The sequence below is a fragment of the Paramormyrops kingsleyae genome, chromosome 1 (genome assembly GCF_048594095.1).
Source record: "Paramormyrops kingsleyae isolate MSU_618 chromosome 1, PKINGS_0.4, whole genome shotgun sequence".
NCBI classification, from domain to species: domain Eukaryota; kingdom Metazoa; phylum Chordata; class Actinopteri; order Osteoglossiformes; family Mormyridae; genus Paramormyrops; species Paramormyrops kingsleyae.
The window spans coordinates 19,336,883-19,349,052 of NC_132797.1; the positions used below are offsets into that span (position 1 = coordinate 19,336,883).

General features: G+C 46.7%; 22 non-coding genes across 22 annotated transcripts; 10 read left to right on the forward strand and 12 right to left on the reverse strand.

The window, feature by feature from the left end:
• Positions 1–69: 69 nt before the first annotated feature.
• trnaq-uug (transfer RNA glutamine (anticodon UUG)) lies at positions 70–141 on the reverse strand. Its single transcript has one exon. It is a non-coding gene; the product is annotated as a tRNA-Gln (tRNA).
• A 462-nt stretch (positions 142–603) lies between these two features.
• trnad-guc (transfer RNA aspartic acid (anticodon GUC)) lies at positions 604–675 on the forward strand. The gene has a single exon. It is a non-coding gene; the product is annotated as a tRNA-Asp (tRNA).
• A 191-nt stretch (positions 676–866) lies between these two features.
• trnaq-cug (transfer RNA glutamine (anticodon CUG)) lies at positions 867–938 on the reverse strand. The gene has a single exon. It is a non-coding gene; the product is annotated as a tRNA-Gln (tRNA).
• A 294-nt stretch (positions 939–1,232) lies between these two features.
• Positions 1,233–1,304, reverse strand: trnaq-uug (transfer RNA glutamine (anticodon UUG)). The gene has a single exon. It is a non-coding gene; the product is annotated as a tRNA-Gln (tRNA).
• Positions 1,305–1,766: 462 nt separating this feature from the next.
• Positions 1,767–1,838, forward strand: trnad-guc (transfer RNA aspartic acid (anticodon GUC)). The gene has a single exon. It is a non-coding gene; the product is annotated as a tRNA-Asp (tRNA).
• Positions 1,839–2,029: 191 nt separating this feature from the next.
• On the reverse strand, positions 2,030–2,101 carry trnaq-cug (transfer RNA glutamine (anticodon CUG)). Its single transcript has one exon. It is a non-coding gene; the product is annotated as a tRNA-Gln (tRNA).
• A 294-nt stretch (positions 2,102–2,395) lies between these two features.
• trnaq-uug (transfer RNA glutamine (anticodon UUG)) lies at positions 2,396–2,467 on the reverse strand. The gene has a single exon. It is a non-coding gene; the product is annotated as a tRNA-Gln (tRNA).
• Positions 2,468–2,929: 462 nt separating this feature from the next.
• trnad-guc (transfer RNA aspartic acid (anticodon GUC)) lies at positions 2,930–3,001 on the forward strand. Its single transcript has one exon. It is a non-coding gene; the product is annotated as a tRNA-Asp (tRNA).
• Positions 3,002–3,558: 557 nt separating this feature from the next.
• On the reverse strand, positions 3,559–3,630 carry trnaq-uug (transfer RNA glutamine (anticodon UUG)). The gene has a single exon. It is a non-coding gene; the product is annotated as a tRNA-Gln (tRNA).
• A 462-nt stretch (positions 3,631–4,092) lies between these two features.
• Positions 4,093–4,164, forward strand: trnad-guc (transfer RNA aspartic acid (anticodon GUC)). The gene has a single exon. It is a non-coding gene; the product is annotated as a tRNA-Asp (tRNA).
• A 557-nt stretch (positions 4,165–4,721) lies between these two features.
• trnaq-uug (transfer RNA glutamine (anticodon UUG)) lies at positions 4,722–4,793 on the reverse strand. The gene has a single exon. It is a non-coding gene; the product is annotated as a tRNA-Gln (tRNA).
• Positions 4,794–5,255: 462 nt separating this feature from the next.
• Positions 5,256–5,327, forward strand: trnad-guc (transfer RNA aspartic acid (anticodon GUC)). The gene has a single exon. It is a non-coding gene; the product is annotated as a tRNA-Asp (tRNA).
• Positions 5,328–5,518: 191 nt separating this feature from the next.
• Positions 5,519–5,590, reverse strand: trnaq-cug (transfer RNA glutamine (anticodon CUG)). The gene has a single exon. It is a non-coding gene; the product is annotated as a tRNA-Gln (tRNA).
• An 828-nt stretch (positions 5,591–6,418) lies between these two features.
• Positions 6,419–6,490, forward strand: trnad-guc (transfer RNA aspartic acid (anticodon GUC)). The gene has a single exon. It is a non-coding gene; the product is annotated as a tRNA-Asp (tRNA).
• A 1,091-nt stretch (positions 6,491–7,581) lies between these two features.
• On the forward strand, positions 7,582–7,653 carry trnad-guc (transfer RNA aspartic acid (anticodon GUC)). Its single transcript has one exon. It is a non-coding gene; the product is annotated as a tRNA-Asp (tRNA).
• Positions 7,654–8,210: 557 nt separating this feature from the next.
• Positions 8,211–8,282, reverse strand: trnaq-uug (transfer RNA glutamine (anticodon UUG)). Its single transcript has one exon. It is a non-coding gene; the product is annotated as a tRNA-Gln (tRNA).
• Positions 8,283–8,744: 462 nt separating this feature from the next.
• On the forward strand, positions 8,745–8,816 carry trnad-guc (transfer RNA aspartic acid (anticodon GUC)). Its single transcript has one exon. It is a non-coding gene; the product is annotated as a tRNA-Asp (tRNA).
• A 191-nt stretch (positions 8,817–9,007) lies between these two features.
• On the reverse strand, positions 9,008–9,079 carry trnaq-cug (transfer RNA glutamine (anticodon CUG)). The gene has a single exon. It is a non-coding gene; the product is annotated as a tRNA-Gln (tRNA).
• A 294-nt stretch (positions 9,080–9,373) lies between these two features.
• On the reverse strand, positions 9,374–9,445 carry trnaq-uug (transfer RNA glutamine (anticodon UUG)). Its single transcript has one exon. It is a non-coding gene; the product is annotated as a tRNA-Gln (tRNA).
• Positions 9,446–9,907: 462 nt separating this feature from the next.
• trnad-guc (transfer RNA aspartic acid (anticodon GUC)) lies at positions 9,908–9,979 on the forward strand. Its single transcript has one exon. It is a non-coding gene; the product is annotated as a tRNA-Asp (tRNA).
• A 1,091-nt stretch (positions 9,980–11,070) lies between these two features.
• On the forward strand, positions 11,071–11,142 carry trnad-guc (transfer RNA aspartic acid (anticodon GUC)). The gene has a single exon. It is a non-coding gene; the product is annotated as a tRNA-Asp (tRNA).
• Positions 11,143–11,350: 208 nt separating this feature from the next.
• On the reverse strand, positions 11,351–11,422 carry trnaq-cug (transfer RNA glutamine (anticodon CUG)). The gene has a single exon. It is a non-coding gene; the product is annotated as a tRNA-Gln (tRNA).
• Positions 11,423–12,170: the final 748 nt, after the last annotated feature.

Consider the following 12,170-nt stretch of genomic DNA (forward strand, 5'->3'; position numbering starts at 1 on the left):
GCTCACAGGGGAACAATGGCTGGTCCCTTCACACAGAATCATACAAGAAAGTAGCACGTCTTAAGACAAAGGCCCCACCGAGACTTGAACTCGGATCACTGGATTCAAAGCCCAGAGTGCTGGCCATTACACCATGGGACCAAGACCAGACGTGGTTGCTTCTTCAGTGTAGACAATGGACCCCGTCAACCTTGACTCACCTGGCATGGCATTCCTGCTGGTTCTTAAGGAAACTTTGAGAAGTGTCTTCGCTTTGCATAGAAAACAGCCGATACATGTAATAAAATGGAAAATTCTAGCATGTTGACCGCAGAGAATGGCCAACAGAGAATTGGTGTGAGTCATTCCCAAATCCTCATTTGAATCACTGGTCTAAATGAGCAAGCAATAATCGAATGGAACTGTGAAACCAAAAGGCAAGATCTCACCATTAATTTAATAGGTTCATCTTGTCTTAATAGAGACGCTTCCACTGAGTAAAGTTTAATACATTTTGTTTGCTGTCATGCAGGTATCACAGCATCAAACACAATGTAATTTGAAGAACACATACGTATACCACAGCCACGGGAGGCGTTTGGGCAGGCGTAGTCTTTGCCTGTCTCCTCGTTAGTATAGTGGTGAGTATCCCCGCCTGTCACGCGGGAGACCGGGGTTCGATTCCCCGACGGGGAGTGTGCTGCTCCTTTTAGCCGCCAAACTCAAGTTGCAGGAATGTTGACGTTGGCTAGGTTGAGATGAATGGAGTCAGATGATGCAGGACAATCGAAAAAAAGTAATCGGCAAAAAACCAATTCGCCTATGCTGTTAAGGCAAACACCGGTGCTCCTTACGTGCGGAACGCAGTAAGCGATCATCCAGGCAGGAGGTCCCACCGAGACTTGAACTCGGATTACTGGATTCAGAGTCCAGAGTGCTGACCATTACACCATGGAACCTTGGATTCCCTTCCCGTCTTGCTGCTGCTTCACCGTAGCCTATGGACATGGCAAACCTTGACCAAAACGGCACAACTTTCCTGTTGGACATTAGTGAACCTTTCAGATATATCTGCAGTATGTGTGTGATACAGCTGACACACGGAAGTAAATGGTAGCTTGAGGGGATCGGAGCAAGAAGTAGCAGCATAATTGAACCAAACGGGCAAAGACACACCTCCCTTGGCTCACAGGGGAACAATGGATGGTCCCTTCACACAGAATCATACAAGAAAGTAGCACGTCTTAAGACAAAGGCCCCACCGAGACTTGAACTCGGATCACTGGATTCAAAGCCCAGAGTGCTGGCCATTACACCATGGGACCAAGACCAGACGTGGTTGCTTCTTCAGTGTAGACAATGGACCCCGTCAACCTTGACTCACCTGGCATGGCATTCCTGCTGGTTCTTAAGGAAACTTTGAGAAGTGTCTTCGCTTTGCATAGAAAACAGCCGATACATGTAATAAAATGGAAAATTCTAGCATGTTGACCGCAGAGAATGGCCAACAGAGAATTGATGTGAGTCATTCCCAAATCCTCATTTGAATCACTGGTCTAAATGAGCAAGCAATAATCGAATGGAACTGTGAAACCAAAAGGCAAGATCTCACCATTAATTTAATAGGTTCATCTTGTCTTAATAGAGACGCTTCCACTGAGTAAAGTTTAATACATTTTGTTTGCTGTCATGCAGGTATCACAGCATCAAACACAATGTAATTTGAAGAACACATAAGTATACCACAGCCACGGGAGGCGTTTGGGCAGGCGTGGTCTTTGCCTGTCTCCTCGTTAGTATAGTGGTGAGTATCCCCGCCTGTCACGCGGGAGACCGGGGTTCGATTCCCCGACGGGGAGTGTGCTGCTCCTTTTAGCCGCCAAACTCAAGTTGCAGGAATGTTGACGTTGGCTAGGTTTAGATGAATGGAGTCAGATGATGCAGGACAATTGAAAAAAAGTAATCGGCAAAAAACCAATTCGCCTATGCTGTTAAAGCAAACACCGGTGCTCCTTACGTGCGGAACGCAGTAAGCGATCATCCAGGCAGGAGGTCCCACCGAGACTTGAACTCGGATTACTGGATTCAGAGTCCAGAGTGCTGACCATTACACCATGGGACCTTGGATTCCCTTCCCGTCTTGCTGCTGCTTCACCGTAGCCTATGGACATGGCAAACCTTGACCAAAACGGCACAACTTTCCTGTTGGACATTAGTGAACCTTTCAGATATATCTGCAGTATGTGTGTGATACAGCTGACACACGGAAGTAAATGGTAGCTTGAGGGGATCGGAGCAAGAAGTAGCAGCATAATTGAACCAAACGGGCAAAGACACACCTCCCTTGGCTCACAGGGGAACAATGGCTGGTCCCTTCACACAGAATCATACAAGAAAGTAGCACGTCTTAAGACAAAGGCCCCACCGAGACTTGAACTCGGATCACTGGATTCAAAGCCCAGAGTGCTGGCCATTACACCATGGGACCAAGACCAGACGCGGTTGCTTCTTCAGTGTAGACAATGGACCCCGTCAACCTTGACTCACCTGGCATGGCATTCCTGCTGGTTCTTAAGGAAACTTTGAGAAGTGTCTTCGCTTTGCATAGAAAACAGCCGATACATGTAATAAAATGGAAAATTCTAGCATGTTGACCGCAGAGAATGGCCAACAGAGAATTGGTTTGAGTCATTCCCAAATCCTCATTTGAATCACTGGTCTAAATGAGCAAGCAATAATCGAATGGAACTGTGAAACCAAAAGGCAAGATCTCACCATTAATTTAATAGGTTCATCTTGTCTTAATAGAGACGCTTCCACTGAGTAAAGTTTAATACATTTTGTTTGCTGTCATGCAGGTATCACAGCATCAAACACAATGTAATTTGAAGAACACATAAGTATACCACACCCAAGGGAGGCGTTTGGGCAGGCGTGGTCTTTGCCTGTCTCCTCGTTAGTATAGTGGTGAGTATCCCCGCCTGTCACGCGGGAGACCGGGGTTCGATTCCCCGACGGGGAGTGTGCTGCTCCTTTTAGCCGCCAAACTCAAGTTGCAGGAATGTTGACGTTGGCTAGGTTTAGATGAATGGAGTCAGATGATGCAGGACAATCGAAAAAAAGTAATCGGCAAAAACCCAATTCGCCTATGCTGTTAAAGCAAACACCGGTGCTCCTTACGTGCGGAACACAGTAAGCGATCATCCAGGCAGGAGGTCCCACCGAAACTTGAACTTGGATTACTGGATTCAGAGTCCAGAGTGCTGACCATTACACCATGGGACCTTGGATTCCCTTCCCGTCTTGCTGCTGCTTCACCGTAGCCTATGGACATGGCAAACCTTGACCAAAACGGCACAACTTTCCTGTTGGACATTAGTGAACCTTTCAGATATATCTGCAGTATGTGTGTGATACAGCTGACACACGGAAGTAAATGGTAGCTTGAGGGGATCGGAGCAAGAAGTAGCAGCATAATTGAACCAAACGGGCAAAGACACACCTCCCTTGGCTCACAGGGGAACAATGGCTGGTCCCTTCACACAGAATCATACAAGAAAGTAGCACGTCTTAAGACAAAGGCCCCACCGAGACTTGAACTCGGATCACTGGATTCAAAGCCCAGAGTGCTGGCCATTACACCATGGGACCAAGACCAGACGCGGTTGCTTCTTCAGTGTAGACAATGGACCCCGTCAACCTTGACTCACCTGGCATGGCATTCCTGCTGGTTCTTAAGGAAACTTTGAGAAGTGTCTTCGCTTTGCATAGAAAACAGCCGATACATGTAATAAAATGGAAAATTCTAGCATGTTGACCGCAGAGAATGGCCAACAGAGAATTGGTTTGAGTCATTCCCAAATCCTCATTTGAATCACTGGTCTAAATGAGCAAGCAATAATCGAATGGAACTGTGAAACCAAAAGGCAAGATCTCACCATTAATTTAATAGGTTCATCTTGTCTTAATAGAGACGCTTCCACTGAGTAAAGTTTAATACATTTTGTTTGCTGTCATGCAGGTATCACAGCATCAAACACAATGTAATTTGAAGAACACATAAGTATACCACAGCCAAGGGAGGCGTTTGGGCAGGCGTGGTCTTTGCCTGTCTCCTCGTTAGTATAGTGGTGAGTATCCCCGCCTGTCACGCGGGAGACCGGGGTTCGATTCCCCGACGGGGAGTGTGCTGCTCCTTTTAGCCGCCAAACTCAAGTTGCAGGAATGTTGACGTTGGCTAGGTTTAGATGAATGGAGTCAGATGATGCAGGACAATCGAAAAAAAGTAATCGGCAAAAACCCAATTCGCCTATGCTGTTAAAGCAAACACCGGTGCTCCTTACGTGCGGAACGCAGTAAGCGATCATCCAGGCAGGAGGTCCCACCGAAACTTGAACTTGGATTACTGGATTCAGAGTCCAGAGTGCTGACCATTACACCATGGGACCTTGGATTCCCTTCCCGTCTTGCTGCTGCTTCACCGTAGCCTATGGACATGGCAAACCTTGACCAAAACGGCACAACTTTCCTGTTGGACATTAGTGAACCTTTCAGATATATCTGCAGTATGTGTGTGATACAGCTGACACATGGAAGTAAATGGTAGCTTGAGGGGATCGGAGCAAGAAGTAGCAGCATAATTGAACCAAACGGGCAAAGACACACCTCCCTTGGCTCACAGGGGAACAATGGCTGGTCCCTTCACACAGAATCATACAAGAAAGTAGCACGTCTTAAGACAAAGGCCCCACCGAGACTTGAACTCGGATCACTGGATTCAAAGCCCAGAGTGCTGGCCATTACACCATGGGACCAAGACCAGACATGGTTGCTTCTTCAGTGTAGACAATGGACCCCGTCAACCTTGACTCACCTGGCATGGCATTCCTGCTGGTTCTTAAGGAAACTTTGAGAAGTGTCTTCGCTTTGCATAGAAAACAGCCGATACATGTAATAAAATGGAAAATTCTAGCATGTTGACCGCAGAGAATGGCCAACAGAGAATTGGTGTGAGTCATTCCCAAATCCTCATTTGAATCACTGGTCTAAATGAGCAAGCAATAATCGAATGGAACTGTGAAACCAAAAGGCAAGATCTCACCATTAATTTAATAGGTTCATCTTGTCTTAATAGAGACGCTTCCACTGAGTAAAGTTTAATACATTTTGTTTGCTGTCATGCAGGTATCACAGCATCAAACACAATGTAATTTGAAGAACACATAAGTATACCACAGCCACGGGAGGCGTTTGGGCAGGCATGTTCTTTGCCTGTCTCCTCGTTAGTATAGTGGTGAGTATCCCCGCCTGTCACGCGGGAGACCGGGGTTCGATTCCCCGACGGGGAGTGTGTTGCTCCTTTTAGCCGCCAAACTCAAGTTGCAGGAATGTTGACGTTGGCTAGGTTTAGATGAATGGAGTCAGATGATGCAGGACAATCGAAAAAAAGTAATCGGCAAAAAACCAATTCGCCTATGCTGTTAAAGCAAACACCGGTGCTCCTTACGTGCTGAACGCAGTAAGCGATCATCCAGGCAGGAGGTCCCACCGAGACTTGAACTCGGATTACTGGATTCAGAGTCCAGAGTGCTGACCATTACACCATGGGACCTTGGAGTCCCTTCCCGTCTTGCTGCTGCTTCACCGTAGCCTATGGACATGGCAAACCTTGACCAAAACGGCACAACTTTCCTGTTGGACATTAGTGAACCTTTCAGATATATCTGCAGTATGTGTGTGATACAGCTGACACACGGAAGTAAATGGTAGCTTGAGGGGATCGGAGCAAGAAGTAGCAGCATAATTGAACCAAACGGGCAAAGACACACCTCCCTTGGCTCACAGGGGAACAATAGCTGGTCCCTTCACACAGAATCATACAAGAAAGTAGCACGTCTTAAGACAAAGGCCCCACCGAGACTTGAACTCGGATCACTGGATTCAAAGCCCAGAGTGCTGGCCATTACATCATGGGACCAAGACCAGACGTGGTTGCTTCTTCAGTGTAGACAATGGACCCCGTCAACCTTGACTCACCTGGCATGGCATTCCTGCTGGTTCTTAAGGAAACTTTGAGAAGTGTCTTCGCTTTGCATAGAAAACAGCCGATACATGTAATAAAATGGAAAATTCTAGCATGTTGACCGCAGAGAATGGCCAACAGAGAATTGGTGTGAGTCATTCCCAAATCCTCATTTGAATCACTGGTCTAAATGAGCAAGCAATAATCGAATGGAACTGTGAAACCAAAAGGCAAGATCTCACCATTAATTTAATAGGTTCATCTTGTCTTAATAGAGACGCTTCCACTGAGTAAAGTTTAATACATTTTGTTTGCTGTCATGCAGGTATCACAGCATCAAACACAATGTAATTTGAAGAACACATAAGTATACCACAGCCAAGGGAGGCGTTTGGGCAGGCGTGGTCTTTGCCTGTCTCCTCGTTAGTATAGTGGTGAGTATCCCCGCCTGTCACGCGGGAGACCGGGGTTCGATTCCCCGACGGGGAGTGTGCTGCTCCTTTTAGCCGCCAAACTCAAGTTGCAGGAATGTTGACGTTGGCTAGGTTTAGATGAATGGAGTCAGATGATGCAGGACAATCGAAAAAAAGTAATCGGCAAAAACCCAATTCGCCTATGCTGTTAAAGCAAACACCGGTGCTCCTTACGTGCGGAACGCAGTAAGCGATCATCCAGGCAGGAGGTCCCACCGAAACTTGAACTTGGATTACTGGATTCAGAGTCCAGAGTGCTGACCATTACACCATGGGACCTTGGATTCCCTTCCCGTCTTGCTGCTGCTTCACCGTAGCCTATGGACATGGCAAACCTTGACCAAAACGGCACAACTTTCCTGTTGGACATTAGTGAACCTTTCAGATATATCTGCAGTATGTGTGTGATACAGCTGACACACGGAAGTAAATGGTAGCTTGAGGGGATCGGAGCAAGAAGTAGCAGCATAATTGAACCAAACGGGCAAAGACACACCTCCCTTGGCTCACAGGGGAACAATGGCTGGTCCCTTCACACAGAATCATACAAGAAAGTAGCACGTCTTAAGACAAAGGCCCCACCGAGACTTGAACTCGGATCACTGGATTCAAAGCCCAGAGTGCTGGACATTACACCATGGGACCAAGACCAGACGCGGTTGCTTCTTCAGTGTAGACAATGGACCCCGTCAACCTTGACTCACCTGGCATGGCATTCCTGCTGGTTCTTAAGGAAACTTTGAGAAGTGTCTTCGCTTTGCATAGAAAACAGCCGATACATGTAATAAAATGGAAAATTCTAGCATGTTGACCGCAGAGAATGGCCAACAGAGAATTGGTTTGAGTCATTCCCAAATCCTCATTTGAATCACTGGTCTAAATGAGCAAGCAATAATCGAATGGAACTGTGAAACCAAAAGGCAAGATCTCACCATTAATTTAATAGGTTCATCTTGTCTTAATAGAGACGCTTCCACTGAGTAAAGTTTAATACATTTTGTTTGCTGTCATGCAGGTATCACAGCATCAAACACAATGTAATTTGAAGAACACATAAGTATACCACAGCCAAGGGAGGCGTTTGGGCAGGCGTGGTCTTTGCCTGTCTCCTCGTTAGTATAGTGGTGAGTATCCCCGCCTGTCACGCGGGAGACCGGGGTTCGATTCCCCGACGGGGAGTGTGCTGCTCCTTTTAGCCGCCAAACTCAAGTTGCAGGAATGTTGACGTTGGCTAGGTTTAGATGAATGGAGTCAGATGATGCAGGACAATCGAAAAAAAGTAATCGGCAAAAACCCAATTCGCCTATGCTGTTAAAGCAAACACCGGTGCTCCTTACGTGCGGAACGCAGTAAGCGATCATCCAGGCAGGAGGTCCCACCGAAACTTGAACTTGGATTACTGGATTCAGAGTCCAGAGTGCTGACCATTACACCATGGGACCTTGGATTCCCTTCCCGTCTTGCTGCTGCTTCACCGTAGCCTATGGACATGGCAAACCTTGACCAAAACGGCACAACTTTCCTGTTGGACATTAGTGAACCTTTCAGATATATCTGCAGTATGTGTGTGATACAGCTGACACATGGAAGTAAATGGTAGCTTGAGGGGATCGGAGCAAGAAGTAGCAGCATAATTGAACCAAACGGGCAAAGACACACCTCCCTTGGCTCACAGGGGAACAATGGCTGGTCCCTTCACACAGAATCATACAAGAAAGTAGCACGTCTTAAGACAAAGGCCCCACCGAGACTTGAACTCGGATCACTGGATTCAAAGCCCAGAGTGCTGGCCATTACACCATGGGACCAAGACCAGACATGGTTGCTTCTTCAGTGTAGACAATGGACCCCGTCAACCTTGACTCACCTGGCATGGCATTCCTGCTGGTTCTTAAGGAAACTTTGAGAAGTGTCTTCGCTTTGCATAGAAAACAGCCGATACATGTAATAAAATGGAAAATTCTAGCATGTTGACCGCAGAGAATGGCCAACAGAGAATTGGTGTGAGTCATTCCCAAATCCTCATTTGAATCACTGGTCTAAATGAGCAAGCAATAATCGAATGGAACTGTGAAACCAAAAGGCAAGATCTCACCATTAATTTAATAGGTTCATCTTGTCTTAATAGAGACGCTTCCACTGAGTAAAGTTTAATACATTTTGTTTGCTGTCATGCAGGTATCACAGCATCAAACACAATGTAATTTGAAGAACACATAAGTATACCACAGCCACGGGAGGCGTTTGGGCAGGCATGTTCTTTGCCTGTCTCCTCGTTAGTATAGTGGTGAGTATCCCCGCCTGTCACGCGGGAGACCGGGGTTCGATTCCCCGACGGGGAGTGTGTTGCTCCTTTTAGCCGCCAAACTCAAGTTGCAGGAATGTTGACGTTGGCTAGGTTTAGATGAATGGAGTCAGATGATGCAGGACAATCGAAAAAAAGTAATCGGCAAAAAACCAATTCGCCTATGCTGTTAAAGCAAACACCGGTGCTCCTTACGTGCTGAACGCAGTAAGCGATCATCCAGGCAGGAGGTCCCACCGAGACTTGAACTCGGATTACTGGATTCAGAGTCCAGAGTGCTGACCATTACACCATGGGACCTTGGAGTCCCTTCCCGTCTTGCTGCTGCTTCACCGTAGCCTATGGACATGGCAAACCTTGACCAAAACGGCACAACTTTCCTGTTGGACATTAGTGAACCTTTCAGATATATCTGCAGTATGTGTGTGATACAGCTGACACATGGAAGTAAATGGTAGCTTGAGGGGATCGGAGCAAGAAGTAGCAGCATAATTGAACCAAACGGGCAAAGACACACCTCCCTTGGCTCACAGGGGAACAATGGCTGGTCCCTTCACACAGAATCATACAAGAAAGTAGCACGTCTTAAGACAAAGGCCCCACCGAGACTTGAACTCGGATCACTGGATTCAAAGCCCAGAGTGCTGGCCATTACACCATGGGACCAAGACCAGACATGGTTGCTTCTTCAGTGTAGACAATGGACCCCGTCAACCTTGACTCACCTGGCATGGCATTCCTGCTGGTTCTTAAGGAAACTTTGAGAAGTGTCTTCGCTTTGCATAGAAAACAGCCGATACATGTAATAAAATGGAAAATTCTAGCATGTTGACCGCAGAGAATGGCCAACAGAGAATTGGTGTGAGTCATTCCCAAATCCTCATTTGAATCACTGGTCTAAATGAGCAAGCAATAATCGAATGGAACTGTGAAACCAAAAGGCAAGATCTCACCATTAATTTAATAGGTTCATCTTGTCTTAATAGAGACGCTTCCACTGAGTAAAGTTTAATACATTTTGTTTGCTGTCATGCAGGTATCACAGCATCAAACACAATGTAATTTGAAGAACACATAAGTATACCACAGCCACGGGAGGCGTTTGGGCAGGCATGTTCTTTGCCTGTCTCCTCGTTAGTATAGTGGTGAGTATCCCCGCCTGTCACGCGGGAGACCGGGGTTCGATTCCCCGACGGGGAGTGTGTTGCTCCTTTTAGCCGCCAAACTCAAGTTGCAGGAATGTTGACGTTGGCTAGGTTTAGATGAATGGAGTCAGATGATGCAGGACAATCGAAAAAAAGTAATCGGCAAAAAACCAATTCGCCTATGCTGTTAAAGCAAACACCGGTGCTCCTTACGTGCTGAACGCAGTAAGCGATCATCCAGGCAGGAGGTCCCACCGAGACTTGAACTCGGATTACTGGATTCAGAGTCTAGAGTGCTGACCATTACACCATGGGACCTTGGAGTCCCTTCCCGTCTTGCTGCTGCTTCACCGTAGCCTATGGACATGGCAAACCTTGACCAAAACGGCACAACTTTCCTGTTGGACATTAGTGAACCTTTCAGATATATCTGCAGTATGTGTGTGATACAGCTGACACACGGAAGTAAATGGTAGCTTGAGGGGATCGGAGCAAGAAGTAGCAGCATAATTGAACCAAACGGGCAAAGACACACCTCCCTTGGCTCACAGGGGAACAATAGCTGGTCCCTTCACACAGAATCATACAAGAAAGTAGCACGTCTTAAGACAAAGGCCCCACCGAGACTTGAACTCGGATCACTGGATTCAAAGCCCAGAGTGCTGGCCATTACATCATGGGACCAAGACCAGACGTGGTTGCTTCTTCAGTGTAGACAATGGACCCCGTCAACCTTGACTCACCTGGCATGGCATTCCTGCTGGTTCTTAAGGAAACTTTGAGAAGTGTCTTCGCTTTGCATAGAAAACAGCCGATACATGTAATAAAATGGAAAATTCTAGCATGTTGACCGCAGAGAATGGCCAACAGAGAATTGGTGTGAGTCATTCCCAAATCCTCATTTGAATCACTGGTCTAAATGAGCAAGCAATAATCGAATGGAACTGTGAAACCAAAAGGCAAGATCTCACCATTAATTTAATAGGTTCATCTTGTCTTAATAGAGACGCTTCCACTGATTAAAGTTTAATACATTTTGTTTGCTGTCATGCAGGTATCACAGCATCAAACACAATGTAATTTGAAGAACACATAAGTATACCACAGCCACGGGAGGCGTTTGGGCAGGCGTGGTCTTTACTTGTCTCCTCGTTAGTATAGTGGTGAGTATCCCCGCCTGTCACGCGGGAGACCAGGGTTCGATTCCCTGACGGGGAGTGTGCTGCTCCTTTTAGCCGTGAACTAAAGAATGCCGCCAAACTCAAGTTGCAGGAATGTTGACGTTGGCTAGGTTGAGATGAATGGAGTCAGATGATGCAGGACAATCGAAAAAAAGTAATCGGCAAAAAACCAATTCGCCTATGCTGTTAAAGCAAACACCGGTGCTCCTTACGTGCGGAACGCAGTAAGCGATCATCCAGGCAGGAGGTCCCACCGAGACTTGAACTCGGATTACTGGATTCAGAGTCCAGAGTGCTGACCATTACACCATGGGACCTTGGATTCCCTTCCCGTCTTGCTGCTGCTTCACCGTAGCCTATGGACATGGCAAACCTTGACCAAAACGGCACAACTTTCCTGTTGGACATTAGTGAACCTTTCAGATATATCTGCAGTATGTGTGTGATACAGCTGACACACGGAAGTAAATGGTAGCTTGAGGGGATCGGAGCAAGAAGTAGCAGCATAATTGAACCAAACGGGCAAAGACACACCTCCCTTGGCTCACAGGGGAACAATGGCTGGTCCCTTCACACAGAATCATACAAGAAAGTAGCACGTCTTAAGACAAAGGCCCCACCGAGACTTGAATTCGGATCACTGGATTCAAAGCCCAGAGTGCTGGCCATTACACCATGGGACCAAGACCAAACGTGGTTGCTTCTTCAGTGTAGACAATGGACCCCGTCAACCTTGACTCACCTGGCATGGCATTCCTGCTGGTTCTTAAGGAAACTTTGAGAAGTGTCTTCGCTTTGCATAGAAAACAGCCGATACATGTAATAAAATGGAAAATTCTAGCATGTTGACCGCAGAGAATGGCCAACAGAGAATTGGTGTGAGTCATTCCCAAATCCTCATTTGAATCACTGGTCTAAATGAGCAAGCAATAATCGAATGGAACTGTGAAACCAAAAGGCAAGATCTCACCATTAATTTAATAGGTTCATCTTGTCTTAATAGAGACGCTTCCACTGAGTAAAGTTTAATACATTTTGTTTGCTGTCATGCAGGTATCACAGCAT